This window comes from Oxyura jamaicensis, unplaced genomic scaffold (assembly GCF_011077185.1).
Source record: "Oxyura jamaicensis isolate SHBP4307 breed ruddy duck unplaced genomic scaffold, BPBGC_Ojam_1.0 oxyUn_random_OJ71775, whole genome shotgun sequence".
NCBI classification, from domain to species: Eukaryota; Metazoa; Chordata; class Aves; order Anseriformes; family Anatidae; genus Oxyura; species Oxyura jamaicensis.
The window spans coordinates 7,420-15,985 of NW_023310688.1; positions in this window are offsets into that span (position 1 = coordinate 7,420).

The window sequence follows — 8,566 nt, forward strand, 5'->3', positions numbered from 1 at the left end:
ATGCAAGGACCTTCCGTCCATCGATTTAAAAATTTAAGAACATAGCATACTTTATCTTTTCCTAGGGTTCACACCCCTACTCTCCCTTCTTTGTTTTAGAAGCTGTCCTGGTTTAGTTAGGATAGAATAAATTTTCCTCCCAGTAGCTGGTAGAGTGCTATGTTTTGGATTTAGAATGAGACTAATGTTGATAACACACTGATGTTTTAATTGCAGCAGAGCAGTGCTTACACTAAGCCAAGGACTTTTCAGCTCCTCACTCTGTCCTGCCAGCGGGCAGGCTGGGGGTGCAGCAGGAGCTGGGTGCAGCAGGAGCTGGGAGGGGACAGACCCAGGACAGCAGACCCAAACTGGCCAAAGGGGTATTCCATACCATCTGATGTCATGCTAAACAATATATAGGGGTGGCTAGCCGGGGTGGGGGGGCCGGCTGCCTGGGGACAGGCTGGGCATCGGTCAGCGGGTAGCAAGCAACTGCACCGTGCATCACCCACTCCGTACACATCATTAATATTATTATCTGTCCAAATAAACTGTCTCTATCTCAACCCACAGGCTTCATTTTTTCTCGTTTCTCTCCCCTGTCCCATAGAGGGGGGAGGATGAGCAAACGGCTGTGTGGTGTTTAGCTGCTGGCCGGGTTAAACCACAAGAGAAGCATACATAAATTGATACAAAGGAACACTTAAATAATACAACTGGACACAAAAATATACATTTTTAGAGAAATTCACATCAGTAATTGTATAAAGCTTTCTTCTGTACTAAGGTGTCCTGAAAATTTAGGACTAAAACATTAACTTTGTAATGTAATGTAAAAGGGTTATCATGACAGTCCTCAGAGGCCACTATATAGCACACTGACATATTCAAGGCTCTCAGCTTTTATTTCAGTCTGTGTATTCAAGTTTTGAGGTCCTTCTATGATTATGCAAACATCAGAAATATAGCGGTATAATAAATAGTACTTATGAAAGCAGAGTTTTAGAGCCAATATTAAATTTTGCAGGCTCAAAACACCAACTTAATATTTAAACAAGTATTTGATACTTCTGTTTGTTCAAAAAATAGAAAGAGTAAATGCACTTACATAAGAATAACTTTTACTTTTCAACAAGCGTGCTCATGTGATTTTTATATTAGTACAAACTTAGAAACAAACAAACAAATCAACCATATGACTTTTTAAAATAAATGATACCAATTCACCTTTCCCCTACTTGAGTACATTTACATTAAGGCTTTGAATCATCTGACCCACGATTTTACAGCATTAAAATGAGTGGGTCCACAAGGATGCTGGTATGTCTCACTGAGACTTAGCATGAATAGAATTAAAGCTCACCACCTTAAGGAAACAGAAAGTCACATGCTCATGCCTTAACTATATTCCTTTTTTGTCTCCAAACCAGAATATAAAGTTTAATAGTAACAGTATTTCATGGCAGTAGATGAGTACTTTTTAATCAATTATATTTCATTAATTAATATTATTAATTTAATGGCAACATCTTTGGAGAAACTTCCAGTTTTTGTTGTACAACACTGCATGGGGAGTTCATTCAGTTCAACGTGCTGTAAATATAGCCCCACTTTTCCCCTTTAATAGTTCCAGGGCCCGACATAGAGCATACAGCTCACAAGCCTGAGCTGACCGAGATGGACTCAAAGGTCCTGATTCCACAGGTTCTAGGTCCTTATTAATTATTGGATATCCTGATTTGACCATTCTATCAGATAGTACTGAACCATTTTTAATTTGCTCCCTTTTCTCTGGTCCCGGGTCTTCAATTCTGTCTGACCCATCTAGGAATTTTACTGTGGCAATTCCTACAGCCCTTGGTTACCCAGTAAGAGTGTCTTGCAGGGGGACCTATCACCCACCCACGAATCCTATAGGAATCGCTTCGGTCCTTCACCGGCCAAGTCCCTCGCGGGAGATTGGAACCGCAGTTAGAAGACCTCCACACTCGCTTCGGAACTAGGTTCTGTCTCAGTCACACTCTTACACACACAGGCAACTGAATCCCACCCAACCGAACGGTACACACTTCAAATACTCACGACTCTGTCGTCTTCGTTCGGATCTTCGCACGCAGAATTACGGGCAAAATACAATGCTGCAGCCGGCAAGGGAGCTCATAAAAAAAAATCAAATTCTTTGCTTGCCTTTATTCAGGTTCAGGATGGTGTTAGTCCGGACCTGACTCGAACAGGAGCCACCAAATGGTGGGGCGCCCCTCCTAGATCAAGTCAGAATTTCAGGAAGCAAGACCATCCCAGACGAGCCCCCAATTGTGATAAATGATTAAGTCCCAAATAGGATTTTTGTGATTTATTAAGCGAATAGAGGCAAGCAAACAGCGCTGGGTGCACCGGGAGTCTCTGCTCTACCAGGACGCACACCTGTTACATCAGGTGTCTGATTTTTATGCTCCTAGACTAATACATATTCATCACTATTCCTAGAAAAGGCAGGGTTATTATCATTAGTTCCCGGAATCCAAACCCTCTCCAGACGCATGCGTATCAGTCTCTGGTGGTCTTTCTGGGGGTCTCTTGTGCTGAAGGCTCGTAGTCTTCCTCCCAGGCTTTGTCCTTCGGTCGTCCTTCAACTCCTCCTTTCTCCTTATTTGGTGGATCTCTTTGCTGGTTATCAGAGGCTTGCGCAGCGTCCCATGCAAAAGTCTGCAGTTTCCTAAAAATACCTCCTTGGTCCTCTTATCTCCCAGACTAGAGTCTCAATGTTCGCCCTTCAAACCCTCTATTTACGCAAACTGCTGGATCGTTCCTTTGCATGATACAAGAACTATGTACACTGATCACTCTGTTTTTCTTAAATAGGAGCTTATATTTCATCATGCGGCCCTAGCATTGTTCCATACTGACACGAATCAAATAAACACATTTCACAGCAATATAACTTTACAGAGTAACCACAAGCCAGGTGCCGCCTCTGCAGCACTTACCACACAAGAGTTAAAACCGAGAGCTGTTGCCGCAGCAACGCTTACCAGACCAGACACTGATCTTGCAGCGTATACCAGACCACTCATGCCAAACGCAAGAGTTAAAACCGAGAGTGCTGTCGCCACGGCAACTCTTACCAGACCATTAGCAGGCCAGACGCTGATCCTGCAGCGTATACCAGACCACCAATGCCGAACCTGCAGAGCTTTCGCTACTGTCTAACAGACGGCGCCGAGGCTTACCCCGGGAGCTCCCTGCCCAACCGAGCGTGGCTTTCGCCGCGTCTGACCGGCAGGCTTTCCAGACCAGATCGGTACCGAAAACCAGAAAGCACCTTTTGTTTACCTATCCAATGGTACGTTGTGAGCAGCGGAGGTTGGTCACGGGTCGATGGCTCCCTGAGAAACTCCTTGGTGCCGGCTGGAGCGTAATCGAGACACGATCCGCCTCAGCAGTGCCCACGCCGTCCCATCTGGGTCGCCAAAATGTTAGCGTAGCAGACACATAACCACAATGTGATTATATGAAGGTGCTTTATTCAGCGCTGGAAACCAGGGGCAGGTGCCCAAATCTGGCTTCGAATCCCGTTACATCCTGACTGCAATTTATACTATTGTGGTTACATAAGATGATGCATATTCATTATAGGTTACAACATCAGCCTCGCATTCCATTTTAATTAGCTCTCCTCCCCTTTGCACATGCCCAGTGCCATCTGGTGGTCTTTTAGGTGGTCTTCATGATGAAGTAAAGAGTCTTCCTCTCTTCTGAACTCTTCACCCTTCTCCCTAACGCATGCTCTCTTCAGTTCCTGGTGCTTATCCAACAGGTTTCACCATCTTCGGCTCCTTATCGAAAGGTCAAACTGTACCTGTTCATCTTCAAGTGTCCTCCCTATACATTTTCTCTTAGATATATTGGTTATACTTGTACTCGACCCTTCACCAAGCAGTACAAGATAAGCAGTACAAGATACAAAATATGTGTTAATGCCAACAGTAGGACCTGACAATTGGCCCCTGATTTATGTTGCATGTGCTGCAGATGGCTCAGCTGTGGCACGCAGCTCGCATGCAGCTGCTGGGTATTTTTTCTCCTTATGATTACAATGCTGGGAAGCAACACACGGCTATCTTTGGACAGCTCTTGATTCAGAGTCCAGCCCTGCCACCCTCTGTAGTCGGGCTTTTTGCCTATGAGTCAGCCGCAACACATGCTGCCATGCTGTGAAACAGCACAGCCAGAAACCACGCAGCTGCCCTCAGGGTGCAGGAGTAGAGACTCCTCTTCCCCCACCAAATTTCCCAACTGGTGCGGTATTAAGTGATAAAGTGGTGCTCTGGGAGTGCCACTGCCCCAGGAAGCCCACTCAAGCCTTGAGTTATGGTAACACAGGTGCAATAAAAAGCCTTTGTGTGTTAGCTGAGTAAGTCCTGAGGCTTTTATTGACAAACAGGGCTGGTAGCATCCTCAAGGTGTCATCTAATTCATTTTACTATCTCAAAGCATGATCAATTCTCCTTAGCATAATAAAAGCTTAAGCAAAGCATTTCTGATCTGCTCTTAAAAGCCTCAAGTGATTAAGATTCCATAACTGTCAGGTCATGACCTCCAGTGCCTTACAATGGCTTCCTTGTTAAACTGCTCTCTAATGTCTGCCCAGATGTCTTCTGTTTCTGACTATGACTTCTTTTCCCTTCCACAATGGGAAAAATTACATGTTTGAGGCAATTTCCCTTTAGCCTGTTTAACCCATGTGTATATACAGAATAAACAGTTCATCCACCTGTTCTTGCCCTCTTGATTTTTAGCCCAGAAAGAACTGAATAGTCATGAAACTGAGGCAACTAATCTGTGATATGCAACAGATGTTTGTTCATTGTTTCTTGTATTAAGCGAGAAAGAAGTTCTGTTTGAAGAGTGGAGGGGGGGGGCGTAAGCGAAGGTTTTCTGTGTTGATAAAAACTGTGAAGCGCCTGGCTAGGTATTTATGACCTTCTTTTATGTAAAGAATTGGTTTGAAGTCGACAAGAAAGGAGAAGCTCCTTCCTCCCTTTCCCTCCCTTTCTCTCCGGTCTTTGTTTGAAATCGCTGTTGCAAGGCTCATGTAAATCACTCCTTGATAAGCCGTTAAATTAGTTTGGCAATTAGTTTGGAGCTTATATTTCATCATGCGGCCCTAGCATTGTTCCATACTGACACGAATCAAATAAACACATTTCACAGTAGGAAGGCTCTGCAGAAGGATCTGGATAGGCTGGACCGATGGGCCGAGGCCAATGGTATGAAGTTCAACAAGGCCAAGTGCCGGGTCCTGCATCTGGGGCACAACAACCCCAGGCAGAGCTAAAGGCTGGGAGATGTGTGGTTAGAAAGCTGCCTGTCAGAGAAGGACCTGGGAGTGATGGTTGACAGTCGGCTGAATATGAGCCAGCAGTGTGCTCAGGCTGCCAAGAAGGCCAACAGCATCCTGGCTTGTATGAGAAACAGTGTGGCCAGCAGGTCCAGGGAAGTGATTGTCCCCCTGTACTCAGCTCTGGTGAGGCCGCACCTCGAGTACTGTGTTCAGTTTTGGGCCCCTCGCTACAAGAAGGACATGGAGGTGCTCGAGCGAGTCCAGAGAAGGGCTACGAAGCTGGTGAAGGGTCTGGAGAACAAGTCTTAGGAGGAGCGGCTGAGGGAGCTGGGACTGTTTAGCCTGGAGAAGAGGAGGCTCAGGGGCGACCTTATCACACTCTATGGGTACCTGAAGGGAGGCTGTAGCGAGGTGGGGGTTGGTCTATTCTCCCACGTGCCTGGTGACAGGACGAGGGGGAATGGGCTAAAGTTGCGCCAGGGGAGGTTTAGGTTGGATATTAGGAAGAACTTCTTTACTGAACGGGTTGTTAGTCACTGGAATAGGCTGCCCAGGGAAGTGGTTGAGTCACCATCCCTGGAGGTCTTTAAAAGACGTTTAGATGTAGAGCTTAGGGATATGGTTTAGTGGAAGATTTGTTAGCGTTAGGTCAGAGGTTGGACTCGGTGATCTTGGAGGTCTCTTCCAACCTAGACTATTCTGTGATTCTGTGATTAGACATACTATGTGTGGGAGGAAAAAAAAAAAAAAAAAGAGATGACTCCAATTCTGAAATAACAAGAAACAAAGAGCAAAGCCAATGGTCTAGTAGGTGCAAAGAGTTTGTCATTACCATATTTGTACCACCAAAGCAAGGACTCCAGGGCAATAAAAAACACAATCCAGAGCTCTGACACAGAGAAAGGGTAAAGCCAGACTCTCTGTTAAGTTCAATTCTGTGTGGTAAGGGCCTACCAGATCCTGGTAGAGACACTTCCTGGTGAAGGTGCCATCTGAAGGTTGGTTTCAGATTTGTATCATATATGGAAAAAAATAACCAATGGAGAAAATAAGAGCCTTGCAAGTTATTTTATGAAAAAAAGTGATATTTACAAACACATGGCTACCTGAACCCTTACAAATGGAGTACACTTACTGAAAGGTCACAAGTGTGCCATCGAACAGCAAGAAGATGAAGGCATAAAGCTGCAGAAATACAGTAAGTCCAAACTAGTGCAAGTAAATAGAAAATTGGAAAAGTAATCTTCCATTCAAGCCACTTCAGGTGAACTGGAGTTTGTTGGGTTCTGGCATCTTAAGAGTCAGCATGTCAATTTGCTTTGAGAACTCTGTCTCCAATGCATTCTAGCAGAAGAAAAAACAAAACAAAACAAAACAAGGACTCAGTGATCACACAGTATTGTTTTTATCAGAATAATGTGTGAAAACATCTGCAGCGATCAAACCTCAGTGTTATAAGTTACCTCTCAATTAATTTCAGAGAGCATTGCTTCAATCATACAAATAAGTTTATTGAGTAAGCAGCCAGCAAGCAAAACAGCGCTGGGCGGCCGGGGAGTCTCTGCTCTGCCAATGGCGCGCACACACACCCCTCCAGAGTCCCCTTTTATAGTCTGGTATATCCAGGTATGTTCTGCAACTGTGCACACTGTTGCTAGGGGGTCGTGTCAGTCTCTCTGGTGGTCGTGGAGATGAAGGCCGTAGTCTTCCTCTGCATTGTGACTCAACTCCTTTTCCTTCTTTGGTCCCAGCATGTTGCCAAACCAGTTTAACAACTTATAGAAAATAAGGGCAGAAGGGGCATAATGTCTAGCCAGGCGCTTCACACTCAGGATATTATTAGCAGTGATTAACCCAAGCACTGAACTGGAAGTTCTCACTGCTGCAAGTGTCAGTAGTGTCAGTAGTCACTACAGAGGAAACTCCAAAGGAACAGCCAAACACACTCTGTGGCCTTTGTATTGTGCCCCAATGGGCCATTAGACACCTTGGAGCTGAACTAGTACACTCCAGAGCGTACAAACCTGACAAAAGCCTTACAGGCTGGTAAGGTGAGCTTGTATTTCTGGAACAAAAAAGTGGCTCACCAACCTGACTGGTCCTATCTGAAAACATACAGAATACTCTCAAATAAATGTGTTTTCTGGTCACAGTTTTAAGGCTTATCACTGAATACCTTGTGCTGTATCTATGAACAAGCAGACAGTAACCCAAAGAAATAAGACGGCTTTTATGCTCAGACGTGGCCCAGCTCACTCTGGAAAGCTACAGACTTCCCAAACATTTTTAGATGAAGTTTTTCCCAACAACGCATGCAGGTTACACAAACATGTATGAAATGGGCATTGTTTTATAGGGAAAGGTCCCTGTTGCAGTCCACAAAGCAGCTGTTCAATAAGACATGGGCTCTACTACCCTTTGAGAATTCAGGCACAGTAAGTAATAAAGGTTGTGAGACCAAGAAGCCGTAGCACAATTGAGCAAATAAACATTCTGACAGGTGAAGCAGAAAATCCAGAGGGATACAGATACCTAATCCCCACTGATACCATTATGCTCAACTGCCTCTGTAGCTTTAGATATTGTTCCTCCAATAGTTCCTCCTACCAACATGCACTGCTTCTGCCATACCAGAGCAATAATTTCCCTCTAGAGATCATTAAGACTATGATCTGAAGTAGATAAATCCACAAGCAATTAATGTATATAGCTTGTTTTGGAATGATAGCACCCATTTAAATCTTTGTGAAAGATAAAAACTCTCACCAGTTCTCATTTTATTTCTTCAGTCTTCACTCATGCAAGGGAAGGATTCCAATGAGAGAAAATGGCAAAAAAAAAATAAAAAAAATCAGTATTTCAACTTGAATCCCAGAGTTCCTGCATCAATACAAGACCCTAATCATGCACCCTAGGGAATTTCAGGGATGATGAAATCAGTTTTGTGTACACCCTTCACATGCTATAGATACTGACATTAAAAGCCTATTATCAGTTTGGTTTGGACAATCAGATATTTTTCAAAAGTCTGCTATGACCTAATGCCTAAAGAAATTTTTGTATCTATTTTCCAAAACTACCAATAGAGGAACTAGATTTTAAACATATCCAGGAATTAATTTACCAGAGCACAACAAGCCTTTAGTAGTGTGCAAGCATTAACCTTACTCCTTCATTCTGTCTGCACCAGCAGCAAGGCATCAGGGCTCTCTCCTCATCTCCACTGACAGAGTCGGGGGG